At 42.2% G+C, this 5,184-nt stretch overlaps 1 non-coding gene and 1 pseudogene across 1 annotated transcript; one reads left to right on the forward strand and one right to left on the reverse strand.

The window, feature by feature from the left end:
* Positions 1–245: 245 nt before the first annotated feature.
* Positions 246–426, reverse strand: LOC149276811 (U2 spliceosomal RNA; annotated as a pseudogene).
* Positions 427–2,723: 2,297 nt separating this feature from the next.
* Positions 2,724–2,806, forward strand: TRNAL-CAG (transfer RNA leucine (anticodon CAG)). The gene has a single exon. It is a non-coding gene; the product is annotated as a tRNA-Leu (tRNA).
* Positions 2,807–5,184: the final 2,378 nt, after the last annotated feature.

The following is a 5,184-nucleotide window of genomic DNA, read 5'->3' on the forward strand; positions in this document are numbered from 1 at the left end:
TCGAAAACAAGGTGCCAAAAACATGTGCCAGCTCAAAGTGGGGGCCTCGCCGTGAATTTCAAAGCCGTGTAATCAAATAAGGGAAATTAATAGGCACTCGTGAATCACAAAGTGATGAATAAATAAAAAAAAATTATTTAAGGGCAGCCGTTCCTGGCCTAGCCAGATTCAAAAATAAATTCTTCTCCCCAAGACCTGATGGTTCAGGGGGAAAAGTAAGTGCAAAATACACCGCCAGTGCGACCGTGCACTCACCATTTGCAGCGGCGTGCAACACCGCAAATGGTGACTCCAGCATTACTGCCAGGGCAAATCAACACCTCAGGCTCCATTGCATTCCCAACCCTAAGGCCAAAGGATCGGCATAGTCCCCACCTTCCCAAAGAGGAACTACACTTGATCTTAGCCAAAAGGCCGAGAAGCAAGCATGGGACAATTGCATGTGGCTACCAACCACTATAATCCATTATTGTTACATGCTTATACATTATTCCACTTTAACCTTATTACCACAAAGCACATGACCCACTATAGAGGGCAACTCTAGAAGTAAGAGTAAGGAGGGCCATGTCTGGACTGGCCTTAACACTTGGGGTGAGCCTCAATAGAGCCCTGAATGATAAATTTACATATGTAAATATGTTTTGAGACCAACGCTAAAATGTACAACGCTCCCCGGCAGGAGGGAGACACACATCATCGGGAGGACTATTAAGCGGCTGTCCGTTCTCGGCCAATTTGCTCTCAAAAAACTTTTTTTTGTATGTAATTTCACCCTCCGGGAATCACTTCCTGTCCACCCCGAGTGAAACGGGGAGCCCATACGTGGGCCTCCTTGCTCATAAATGCTGTTGTGTCCTGCTAATATTGGTGCAATTCATTTTAGCTATAATTAAGTGAATATATGTGAGCATAGGAAAGTATCTTTTCTGTGTGGAATGATGGTAAATGTAACTTTTATTTTTGTGCACACTAGCCCCAGCCTCTGTGTGTGGCACATACTGGATGCATTTGGATCAGCTGAAGGGCCGGCATCTCTATGGGAGCGCTTCGTATATATATTTTTTTTCAGCGAGATTTGCGCTCTTTTATGCACTGGGAACGTGATTATGTATACAGACATTTGGAGACGCACAGAGGGACGATTTTGTTATTGAGACGCCAAAAGAGCCGGGTCCCCTGAAAAGGTCTTGGTTTTTCTGGTGAGGGGGGAGTTAGTGGCCCCCCCACCGTTCTCTATCGATTGTTTCAGTATCCCCTGTGAAGCGCGATCCTCGAAGAACCTGGTGTCCACCGAGGCCTTACGGCACATATTGGTTCCTGACACTTTTTCTTCACAGCGGAACCACCGACCTCGGAGCTTCAGAAGAGGAAAAATAAAGCCGGGGTTGTTGGTTCTCTTGTGCAGCGGAGGTTTGCCTCGTCTCTCTCTAATGGTGATTTAAAGCTTATAAGATCTCGGAGCAGGAATGTGCTATAAGGCAGGCGCTTAAGTGGCTGTCTACTCTTGGTTGTGTTGTTCTTAAGCCTGTTTTGAATATGAGCTTTCTAGAGCTCCTTTCATGAAGAAGGTCTTGATGAGGATGTGAGGACCACCAACGAGAGATGCTGTTTTAGAGACATAAACCAAACAATATTTTATGAACATGAAGGACTGTGTACAAAAATAGAATAATTATTAGTGCTTGCACTGCACCGCCACATTGCAGCCAGTAGGTGTCACTGTTGATGCTCCGCCGATGAGCTTAACTTTTAAAAGACTCGGTATTTACTTAATGCCAAAACAGAACCTGCCAGCGTAACGGCCCCTCAAACCTTAATCAGTCGTTGGTCTCGTCTTAGATTCAGGAGCCATGTGCCGATCCCATGCATGTATCCCATTCCCTGAGAGAAGCTCTGAGTCACTGCCGAAAACTCAGGGTCGTTGTGACGCCCCCCACACAATTTATGAAGATTAGAGGCAAATTAAATGATTTGTGTAACCTTGGAATTTTTATAAATATCCTCTTTTTTCACATTCTTTCTTTCTCATCACGTGAGTGCTGAAGATTAGGTGACTGTTGCTGTAGATCATTTTCATATGCCCGATTTCAAGAGAATTTATGCTAAAATGATTTTGGAACTGATGGAACCGGCACATTTCTATAAATTCCAAAATAACGGGAGCACCAACTGGTTCAGGTTGCAGTCTCCTCTCGAGGCGTGGGTTCAAGTCCCACTTCCGACATGATCTTTTATCGTTGAACAATATCAAAATTGAACAATAATGGAAAATAAAACTAATTAATAAATGAAATGAAATACGTATGGTGATGAAACATGTAACAGGCGTGTCACCTGTGTAAAAGTTGCCAAACACACACAAAAATCCCAGCAAGTTAACAATATGCGTAAAGCTGTTCTATAGAGTTGGAAAAGGTGGTCTAGGAAGGTTTACTTTAATAAGAAGGTAGTAGATAAGTGGAACAACCTCCCAGCAGAAATGATAGAGGCTATCAGTGAGGAAATTTAAATATTCATGGCATAGGCATAAAGCTATCTTGAATGCAGACCTCCCAAAAATTATCTAAATCAAGACATCTGTGTTGGGGGGTTGATTAGAGGTGGGGTGTGGCTAGACTAGGGAGGGCACGTTTATGGGTGGAACCATCCACCAATCTTACGCAGAGTCACTTTGTGGCTCTTAGCTGGGGAGTATCTCAAACATTCGTTTTCTGTGGGAAGTCAGGATGGCCGAGCGGTCTAAGGCGCTGCGTTCAGGTCGCAGTCTCCTCTGGAGGCGTGGGTTCGAATCCCACTTCTGACATCATCTTTTCTCAGTGAAGTTAAACAATAGAGAAAAATAATACTAAGCAAGTTTGGGAGATGCATAAAGCTATTCTATAGTCAAAAAAGGGTGGACTAAAGGTTTGTTCTACTTAGAAGGAATTTGAATAGACATGGGATGGGAATTACTATTGTTGCCCTGGATCATTTTTATATCCCCTATTTCAAAAGAATTTGCATGAATATGTTGTAGTTAACACAAAATTACATGTTCCAACAATGACTGTTGCTCCAGGTACAAGAAGTCAGGATGGCCACGCAGTCTCCTCTGGAGGCGTGGGTTCGAATCCCGCTTCTGACATGATATTTTTATCCAATTGAACAATATTAAAATTATACAATAAATTATATTCTGCTATAAAAGGATGACCCCCTTCTTTCCACATAATCCTCAAAGACAACAACTCCCAGTATGCTTTGGCCAAGGTTCCTGGGAGGGGCAAGCCTGCCATCCAATGCAATTTCTTTCTGCAAGCTGATATTGTGGCAGGACCCTGGTGAAGCCAATAGTTGGAGATAACCAAATGCCCATCCCATCTCTCACTGTATTCCTGGCCCCGCACTGCAAGAGCATAGAAGCCACGCATACAGCATTTAACGGCAGCTAACCTTAAAATGCCAAGGAGGCTTTTCCTCCCCAGTCTGGTACTGGTAGCGGTGATGTATTCTGGTGTAGAACAACTAAGCTTAGGGAGGCTGGTCCAGGGGGCCAGTAGCCTTTATTCAACTTTAAAAGGGGATCACTGGTCTCCCCAACTGGCCCATTAATGCCTTGGAGGACCGTGCTGAGTCAACACAGTTGAGCTGAGGTATGATGTCATACACTGAAGCTCTTTAGCAAAGACAGTGGAGGGGGTCAAATGTTGGGGGGATTAGTAGTTTATGTTTTACAGAATTTTCCCTGTACTATGGATTTCTAGAAAACTCTGTGGAGTTTAGACTATTCTCGCCATGGGATTGTATCGGTTCTGTGTTAGACTGACAGGAAAGTACCTCTTGATATTAAAAAATATCTGACTGTTTGATACCGCCATTTATTAAAATAAAAATCCCGAGTACACTTCCTTACATGTAGCTTAAATATACAGAATGTATACATTTTAAATATCTGTTTTCAATAGGTTTTCCTGCCAGTGAACTTGTAGCTCGTCTCTGCCAAAATAAATGTAAACTAACCGTCTGCTGACTATACAAGTCTGTATTTAAAAAAAAAAAAAACTCCCATAAATATATACCAAAAAATCCAATTATAAAAATCATGGGGAGAATTAATACATATCCGCAGTCACAGGTCGTGGGGTAATTTAGTGATACCACACAGAAGTGTAAATGTGTTTTTTTTCTTTGTTTTATTTAGTTCAACTATCCTTATAGGGAAAAGTCTTATGTAAAATAAAATATTGGGTCCAAAGTGACAAAAACCTGGTTTTATCTCATTTTGTCCCAATAAGCTCCCTTTATCTTTTAGACCTGGAGGCCTCCATTGTTGTCAGTCATGCGGTATTGTGGGTGACTTTCCCGGATTAAACACCACACTGAGCTGATGCTTTACGACCGTCAGTTCCTCCATAGACTTTCATTATTCAGAGAGTCCAACTGGGTGATTAAGACTGAGCCGTTCTATTCAGAGAGTCCAACTGGGTGATTAAGACTGAGCCATTCTATTGTTCTCCACAGGCAGTATGATAAGGAGTCGGGTGTTTCTCTAGTAGATTGGGGCTCAGATAACTCATACAAATGGCTGATATGCAGCTGCCTGTAAACAAAAACTGCAACTGGGGTAAAAAGGGCAACAGTGCAATATTTTTGAAAATGTATTTTTAATGTGATAAATAGTGGGAGATCCGCTTTAAAGTCTAAAGGGCCATTTCCCCAAGGCTATAAGCAGAAATGTTTCAATTTTTGTTCCTTGGTAAATAGACGAAGAAATTTAAAATAACATTTTTTTTTTACATTTAAGACTTTCTGGGATTCTAGATTTCTGCGTATTAACATAAAGTCGTTTGAGACTCCGGAAGCCCTGATACCTATCACGCAAACTTTCAGCATCTTACGACTTTGGGTGTGTGTCCTGCAGTGAATAATAAAGTGCACGGCATTTGGTTCTCAGCCGTGAGCTCTCAGATACTTCCTACAAAAATAATTGACAGGAAACCAAAATCACAGAGTTTGAAAAGAAAGTGGGCTGAGATGTTTTCCTAAAACCTACAGCTCATCCTTTTTGGAGATGCCATAACCCCAGCTCGTTCTCTGGGCCTCGGACCTGCAGGGATGAGAAAAATAAATGCTGATCGTTAGGAACCTGGTTCTTTCTCAAATCTGCAGGGTTTTTTTTCTCCCTCTAAAAAACATGTTCTA

Source organism: Sceloporus occidentalis, unplaced genomic scaffold, assembly GCF_023333645.1.
Source record: "Sceloporus occidentalis isolate IW3139 unplaced genomic scaffold, rSceOcc1.0.p SCAF_224, whole genome shotgun sequence".
Classification (NCBI taxonomy): Eukaryota; Metazoa; Chordata; class Lepidosauria; order Squamata; family Phrynosomatidae; genus Sceloporus; species Sceloporus occidentalis.